The 9,229-nt window shown below is 41.7% G+C and overlaps 1 long non-coding RNA gene across 2 annotated transcripts; it reads left to right on the plus strand.

Moving 5' to 3' along the window:
- The first annotated feature begins 133 nt into the window (after positions 1–133).
- LOC116790991 lies at positions 134–5,784 on the plus strand. 2 transcript variants are annotated; one of them, XR_004358582.1, is made up of 4 exons: positions 134–367; positions 654–1,930; positions 3,126–5,154; positions 5,464–5,784. It is a non-coding gene; the product is annotated as an uncharacterized LOC116790991 (long non-coding RNA). The 2 variants fall into 2 exon arrangements; XR_004358581.1 differs by having other exon boundaries at positions 654–5,154.
- Positions 5,785–9,229: the final 3,445 nt, after the last annotated feature.

The raw sequence follows: 9,229 nt of genomic DNA on the forward strand, positions 1-9,229 counted from the left end.
TTTGGTTTTTTGGTTTTTTGGGGTTTTTTTTGTTGTTTTTTTTTTTTGGGTTGTTTGTTTGTTTGTTTGTGGTTTTTTGTGGGTTTTTTGTTTGTTTGGTTGGGTTTTTTTTTTGTTGTTGTTTTTTTAATGGCACAAACATTTTTGATCTTTGGTTATATGATGTTGATTTCTTCCCCTCCCCATCTCACCTCCTGGGCCCTGGAAGATGAAGTTTCCTTTAAAATGCTGATGTCTATGTCAGTTAAAGCAATGTTGCCTGAGAGCTGTGACTGCATCTCTGAGCTTGGCCCTGAGAAGGAATGGAGACATCCGCACTGCCAGATGCAGCCAGCTGTGCACCCCACAGGAGGAACACATTTCATTGGTAAATTTATTTGACTTACTGCTCTGCTTTGAACCACTGAAGTGAAACAAAAGGAAAAAGAATTATTGGGGAGGGGGAGTCCGAAATGTTTCACTGAAATAAACCAAAGCTGTCTCAAAAACGTCCTGACCTTTCCATGTATTTTCAAGGAAAGCAACATAATTAGCTGAAAAAAAAAAAAAAAATCTATAGAAGAAAAAAATACTTTTCCTCCTGGTTGAATACTGGGGATGGGGTGAGTTTCCTCCTCGTGTTATTCCTCATTTCAACCCTTCTGCTCTTTGAGAGCCGGGGCTTTGGCGATGACGGGCTCATCCGACGGCGGATGCGGTGTCGGCGTCGGGATCCTGGGAGGCTTTCCTGGGCAGGCTGTCATCGCCCCGGAGCACCGAGCAGCTCCTCACAGCACGGGATGGGTTGCAGCAGCCTAACAAGAACACATCGCTCTCAGGGCTGCAACCAATATACGAGTCCATTGGCAGCAGATGTTATTTGACGCCAATACATATTTTCTTATTAATCTTCCATACTAGGTCGTGTCTATCTGCAAATGATTATCATTCATTTTCCTGACAAATCTATCAAGATCATTTATTACCGTTCGGCAAAGGATCTTCTTTTAAACAAAGATTAATAACATTGCATTTTATCTGGCTGGCTGAGCCAAAGGAAATGAAATTAACAATGAACCCTACAAACATGTCATCACTTTAATTTACCGGAAAATATTTTAAAATGTTATTTAAAACAGTATACGCTGTGGTGGGCACAGTTTATTACAAAGGAAAGAAGTGAAACCACATGCATTTTAGCAGGGTGGAGAGTAAACAAACAGGGCACTATGTTTTCTCTGGTTCCTCGCACTCGAGTTCTGGGCCAAGGAAGGAGCAGCACCCACAGGCTTCCTGCCATGCACAGATGGGCACCTGTGCCCGGGTGAATTGGAAGTCACTGTTTCTTGGTTAAAGTGGCTCCTAACCAGGATCACAAGCTCTCATCCCTGCAGGGAACACTGCCCTCCCTGCGTTCCTAAAAAGGGGAACTTCACCAGGGTGAAGCTGGTGAGGAGAGGAGGGCACATGTGGGCTGACAGAGTACCAGCACCCTTCTGCATCTTTGGTCCCTTAGGAGGAAAAGAAACAAACTCATTAAATTTACCTGTTTTAGTTACCTTTCTTCTGCACCCTCTTCTTACTGTCCCTTCCCTTCATTTGAGCAAAATAGTAATAATAACAATAACAATAACAATAACAATAATAATAATAATAATAATAATACCAAAGTACCTATCAGAATCCCTTTCCTACTTTTACTGTAAATAGTAATGCAAAAATTTCATATCAGCTTTGCTTTTGCATTACTTTATTTATACCTATGAACCTATATTCTGAGCCCTGTTTTTGTGCAGATATTCACCACTGTCTCTCCACAGGCCTTTTCCCATATGCCTGGCTCTGGGCTGTGTCACCTCTGGCAATGGGAAATTACTCCTCTTTCCTGCTGTGGGAGAAGGCTGCTTAAAACAATTTCGAATTATGTAGCCAAGAAGTGTTTCTCCTAGAGGTAAGAAAGTCAACTTCCTACCTTCATTGGACTCATTTTATCTTACCCAGATACCAGGTTGGGAGCAGTGTTTTTAAACCCCAGACAAAGGAAAATAACCCTGCTAACCTCACACTGGAGAAGTTTCAAAATGCTGACATACCAGCAAGAGGATTTCCAAGTGTGCATTTGTGTATTTCTGCAGAGCAGCAAAAGCACATGTACTAAACTGGCTGGTTTAACCACATATTTCATTGCTACATAACAAAGTATCCTGGATTTCTTTTGTAATTAAAAAGTCATCAGTGTAGCACAGGTCTTGAAAAATTAATGACAAATAAGACAAACCTGAATATACCCCAAAGCAGGGTTTGGCTCCTCTGCAGATTAAAAGGAACTGAGTTAATAAGAGAAGAAGGATGCCCCTCTGTTAAAACTGGAGCTGTATCTCCAGTGACTTTGGGGACACTCTGTAGTTTGATTTGAGAGCTCAGGCTGCACACCAAAGCAGAACCAGACTCCAAACTTCTAAAAGGTCTAATCTGCTACTTTTACCTGGCATTTACTGGTAGAATTTGTGATGTTTGACTGAGCAATAACCAGTGCACGTTGCACTGTTTATTTCTTTATTATGTTACCGTTCAGCCACCTTTTTAGTCATTGTAAATCCTGGCACAAAGACTGCAAGCTAAGAAGAAATGAGTTTCTGGCTAAGGTGTCCTAAAAGCTAAATACTCATTACATGAAAGAAAAAAGGATCTGCACCTTACTTCTGGTGTGACTGCATTCTGCTCCAGCTTTCAGCTGCTGGATTTCATCAAGCCCCTTCTGTTCATGAAGCACTTGTCTGTTATGAACTTAACACCACATAAATAAAAATCACAGACAGTGCATGCAGAGAAATAGGGCTTTATAATCATGGAAAGGCAAAATGGGGATAAAGCCAAAAGGAAGTGGCAAAGGATAAAATGGAGTGAATGCAAAAACCAAATTCAAGCCTCTCCTCTCACAGTCCTCTACATACATTTAATGAGGTACATTTTATTTTCCTCATTTCAGACTAATGCCAGCATAATGTGGAGGTCCCATCCAACCTCCAGGATCCCCAAAGTCAGGATGAACATTCTTCTTTTATTTTCCTTGAAGAGTAAGAGCAATATACATGTGCTGTGAGGGCAACACAAGGAGCAAGACATGAAAGTGTATTTTTTTTCAGCACAAGATATAATGTGGGTGTCACAGCAATTTGAGATTTCTGTACACCTCCTCTGAAGCAGCTGAACATTGAGTGAAAGAAGCCAATTGCTGAGCTTCCTGCCCCGACACTGTGTGCTGTGGTGGCACCTGGGCACTCTTCGGAGTCTGGTCAGGTCTGAAGTCCTAACGGGTAGCAGGGAGGACTGTAGACATCCAATGGCTCTGATTCCTGATCTGGATCCCATATCATACCTGAAGCCACCTTCATGCCTTCCCGCCCTTTGTCTCAGAAGCAATTTCCAACACTCCTGTGTGTCCCTCTCCATCACACAGCACAGGGGGGATTTGATTAAGCACGTGCATCTGGCCACAGGCAGGCATCGGGTATCCGTGTGCCATTCCAGCACAGCCCAAGATTCCCTCAGCAAAAGCGGGAATACCATGCAGTGCAGTATTACAGATCAGCTGTCCAAGCGGACCAGATGGCACCACCATGCCAAGGACAACAAACAGTATTAAGTTGTCAGACTCTGAACCAAAGTCAGCCTGAGCTGCCGAGTTCGGCCATTTCTAGTGCACAATTCCAGAATAGCTGTCCCCAAAAGACACCGCAGAAGGCTCTTGGAGTAGGACACTTGAACAACTCTCTGTGGGCCACAGGGTGTCCCCCGAGGAAGCCCCAGTGCCACAAGAGCTGGGCTGACAGCACTTGGGATTTTGTACTGGGATGGGGATCACCAGGACGATTCCCCTGCCACTCTCTGGTTTAGACAAACCCAGCCAGGCTTCATTTCTGATTGTGTGTGGGAAGGACCCGGTAACCATTTTAAGAAACCTGTAATTATTGCTGCATTTGTTCAAAAACAGGAACAACTGTTCAGAACGTTCAGCTGTGACTCGCTCCTGTAGTTCCACAATGCAGCATTCAGTTTAATATGTGAGACTCATAACCAGCTCACACAGTGCAATAGTTCACTTCAGTTTGAAGAAAAAAAATTCTGCTGGAAGCACAGGCAAGTAGCAGTGTCAATTTTTTCATTAACCTACAGCCACTGTCTCTGTAGACTTACAGCTATAAGTAAGATTACTGTTATAATTCTTCGGTTCCTAAGGGGGGGGGGGACAAAAAACTTCTCAAAACTGTTAAGGTCATTAAAAAAAATCCACCTTTAAATTGGAAGGTAGTTTCAGTTTACTTTCATATTTCAAAATCAAATCTTAGCTTTCAGCCTCACATCAAAGCAGAAATGTCAGTCGCTTTGTTTCTACATCTCCTGTGAAAGAAGTTCCAGCTTATACATGAGCCTGAATGCCAAGTAAATAGATTTTTCCTTGGGAACAAAGAGCACCTTTTTTTTTTTTTTTTTGGTTTTGTTTAAACAGATGTAAATAGAGTCCCAGAAGCTGAAGCTGCCTGTCACTTCAACCAGGTTTACACTCGTGTCACTCCAGCTGGTTATTTCTGACCGCCCTTAGGTCAGGACTGCAGAAGTTTCCCTCCCCCTCCTCCACACAGTCATCTCCAGCAGCCACTCATGCCCTTTCCTTCCAGTCCCACAACCTCAGCAAAAGGAAAACACATTAATATGGATTCCTTTTTTGCTAGTCTTTATTCTTTCGGGTTTGTTTGTGTTTTTTTGGTTTTTGTTTTTAAACTCTAGTTACAGAATCTCAGAAATACTTTGGCCCTGTGAATACTTTGGGCCTCTGTCACAGACACCGAGATGGTTCTGAGATCTCTTGGCAGAGCAGAGCAGGTACCTGGATACACCAGTGACCAGTTGGGGCTGTGCCTACACACCAGGCATTTATTAAAGACTGATGGCACCTATTGGTTCATGGTACAAGATTATGGGGGCAGGGAAGCAACAGGAATGGATTGGCAGAAAAATGACTTTTTTGTTGTTTTGGTTTTGTTTTACAGAGGGCACCATCAGCCTTCGAGATTTCTCTTTTCAGTACCAGGCATTTAAAGAGTGCAGAGTTATTTTCCCCAAAGCCAGAGGACACCAAAGAGGAGTATGATCCCTTCACATGCCCATCTTCTAGTACTCTTTTTTCTTTTTTTAATTTAAACTAGCAGATCAATGCAAAATTGAGCACTTAATGCTTGTCATTTCCAAATGGTTCGGGTTATATCTTAATCTTGAGCACTTGTTTTGGGTGTAATACTGGGTAGCACCGAGGGATGCATCACATTTATAGGCTCTGCATAAACCGCAATTAAGGAAATCCTCAAGCACACGAGAAACCTCAACTTTTGATTGGCCACGTTCCCGTAACTTATTGATAATCAAATCGCTCGAGTATTATTCAGTGTTTTCCTTCTCCCTGCTTTTTTTTTATCTCTTGACAAGTTTACAAAGAGAAGAATGGAGCTGAGCTGAGCTGCATTACATCCAATATGCTGCCTACACAAATGCCAGAGAAGCTAAATGAACCCCAGAACATATGGCACTCTGCTGACAGAGCTCCGAAACTGGTTCTGCATGAGCAACAAGGAACATCTTGAAACGCACAAGACATATGTGTTTTAGGAAGAAGATTGAAGTGTTTCATAATAAAACAGGACAAAGTGAAATACAAGTGCTGTATAAAATTTTAATTAAAAACTGGTTTTACCCTCAACGTGAATATACAATATGTTTCCCAGATGGATTTCATATTTAAGTATTATCCAAACCAAAAACATAAATGAGACAAATAAAGCCTTCAGAAATGGCACAGAGGCTAAAATGTATGTAAACACTAGATGACTGTGGTGAAAACAAGGCAGGCAGAGAAAGCAACCTATTAGCAAGTGTTTACTACTGGAGTACTGAATGAAACCACTTCTACAACTATAGTCTTAGTACAACACAATTAGCTAAACATTCAAAAATTCAAGTCAGTGTAACAATACAAATACAAGCACTAGAATTCACCACCGTTCAGTGACGTAAATGGTGCTTTTGTTACTCATGAGTTTCACAGGTTTATTTTCTACACCGATAATTCATGGTATAGAAATGCATAATTCATGGCATACCAAGCATCAACACTCTCAGCATCTCCCCTGCTCTCAGCCTCCCACCCCACTCTATGTGAAGCTCTGTTCACTCCATGGCATCAGCTCTACAGGGTTACCCAAACACCTTTCTGGTGCTGTATCCTCAGGATCAGCAAATTCTTATGAACCAAGAGGGGGGATGTTTGCAACAGCAAACTTCTTTCCTCGAAGAGGTGAGAAGGTGGCTCAGATCACCTCTTCTCAGGCTGCAGAGAGTTCTCTCTGCTAGGTCAGAAGCAATCACACAGAATTGAAGGGAAATACACACGAAGAAAAAGCACAATCTCCACATAGATCAAGCAAAGAGAAAGATTACAGTTCCCTTATGTTGCCATCCAGACAAATTATCACCACACTTCAGAGAATTTCTCACTGAAGACAAACTGGGAACAAACTGCATGTCTTTGGCAAGCCAACACTGATAAAAGGAGCTACAGCCACATCTTTACGGGCTTTGGTTGATGTTATTTTGAATTCCATGGGGAAAGCAGCAGAAACACAATGCAATCAAGGAGGCTTGTGCCTAATAGTTCATTGTGTAATAGAAACAGGAATATCAGGTGTTCTCAATCACTTCTCACAACGCTGGTTTATTTGCTGAAACTGAAAGCGAACTGGGCAAAGACCAGTTCTCTGCTGCTACCAGAGACCATCACTTAAGCCAGACATCCCTCTGTCAGTGAGGCAGCTCATCAAGATCAGCCACAGAAGTGCTGTTCTCATCTTAGCTTCAAGTGCTTTCACTGGAACCAAGAGGCTAAATTTCATTGGTTCAAAAAGTTTCCTTCAAATTCCTTGATTACTAAACAAATCTCTTGAGATATTTTCAGCATCCTGATAATGAACACCCCCACAACCACTGAAGTAATAACACCGTGACCTTTCCTATGACCCAGAGATTCTACATTACCCAATTTATACAGTAAGTGACCACTGCTAAATGGCTGAGAATTTCGTTGCATAGTTCAGTTGTTTCAGAAAACATTTCAAGCTTAAAAATTAGGAAGAGAAGAATTCATCATCATCATCATCATCATGATGTGGATAAAGCCTCCCAAATCTTCGTTCGCGAAGCCCAGCCATGATGACTTTCTCTGACAAACCTATAGCACAACACACAAATTTTCCACTGACACGTTGCTCACACCACTGCATCCCTTGCTCCTGGGTAGAGGATGAGAACAAACCCTCATGTTAACAGAGAGATGTTAATAGTGCTGGTTAGTACACATAGCAAACAGCACTAAGATATCAGGATGAAATAAATAATTTATAGTTAACCCCCCCTCCATATCATAAGAGCAATCAGTATGAGTATATGAACCCAGATCATGCAGGAGACAGAAGCTGAGCAAGATACCAACTGTAAAGATTAGCTCCTAAAAGCACATGTAGTAAAGCAGTTCATTATCTTTTTTGGCCCTCTGATCAGGATAGAAATCTATTAAATCTGATTAAGACTTGTTTAATAATTGTCTGATTAAAACATAATAAACCTGGGAAAATTAAAATAAAGCCTTTTTAGTAACCTGGAGATGAGATGGGACTTCTCAGCCAGGCTTCCATAAAATAATTTCTTTAACATTCAACTCAGGATCCCAAAGCACTTCACAGTCATTTAATTAAGCTTCAACAGAGCACAAACTCCCTATTTTACAGCTGAGGTAACAATGAGAGAGAGTTTGGGAAAGACTATTTAATACTGAGCAGAGTTAAATGTTCTTTTACCCCAAAAATAGATTCCCAACACCTACAGGTAGATTTCTTTCTCCTCCCACAATTTTGTCAGCATCTGAAGCAATAGTAAAATTCAAACGTGATGCACAATCTAAAGAACAGCCCTTGTCACTTCCCAAGCTGCTCAGCATTGGAGTATACACACTGTTTCCCATCTATCTTACAAAGCTGTTCCCACTATTCCAGCCATCCCTATGCCTCTTGTCCCCAGTGGACCAATTTAAGCTTCTCTTCTTTTAAGTTGAAAACTTAGATAAGGCAAATCATTAAAGTGTTTGACATTTCTGCCTTTAATCCACAACAGGTCAATGACGGAGTGATTTCCAAAGCAACTATTACTCAGCACTTCTACTGAACCCAGGCAAGTCGTTTGCCTAAAGCCACCCCAAGATCCTAAACTATACCAAGACAGTCACAGGAGAGATGGAAGGGAACAAGTAGAAAGCAGGGTCTGACTTACTAAAATGACAGTGATAAAATTTTGCACTGGTTGCATCCTGCAAGCATCACTGTATGCTGAACAGCATTTGGTGAGAATGCTCATGGGTTATTATAACTTGGGGAGGGCAAGAAAAAGACACAGACTCTACAGAAAAACACTAATTCGCTCTTAATCTAGCCCATTATTTCTAGATTTGAGTAGGCAGCTTTCCTTTAGGAGGCAAAATGACAGGGGTGGAATTCTGCCATCCCACTGTCACTAACAACTTTGTGGATGGCAAAAGATAAGGAATAAGCATAGAAAATGCTATTTAAAGCTCGACTTAGGAACCTAGAAATTTGCATTTGATAGGAAGGATTTAAATTGTATTAGAAGGCAAGGTGCACTAAACAATTACAGTTTATTACTGTGTTGGTTCACTGCCTGAACCTTCACTTATCACATGCTGCAGCAGCACAGGAACAGCCGTGCTCGTGTGTGTATTAATGGCAGGGTTAGCTCAGCAAACAGGGAAGGGGCCAAGTGCTTCTGAAAACAAAGTGGCTTGCAGATTTTATGGACAGATTGGAGTAATTTGGGTCTTAAGTCACAATTCAGGGAAAAGTTTTCCATCAACCAAACTGGATTTCCAGCACAGCGCTTGGAAGAGAACACTCTTTGCTGTATCACGGCGCATAAGCTGTGGAATGACTCTGACCCAAGAGAGAAACATATCCTGCAGCAGCTGATTCAGAGAGACATTATACACACCATCTCCCCTCACAGCTGGACCAGGGCCAAACACAGAGTCTGCCTGCTTCATTTGTTGTTATGTTGCATAAGAAGGCTACCCTGAGAATATTCGTACTGGCCAAAATTCCATAGATGACACTATTTTCTCCCATCTATTTTTTAC

The sequence above is a fragment of the Chiroxiphia lanceolata genome, chromosome 9, assembly GCF_009829145.1.
Source record: "Chiroxiphia lanceolata isolate bChiLan1 chromosome 9, bChiLan1.pri, whole genome shotgun sequence".
Classification (NCBI taxonomy): domain Eukaryota; kingdom Metazoa; phylum Chordata; class Aves; order Passeriformes; family Pipridae; genus Chiroxiphia; species Chiroxiphia lanceolata.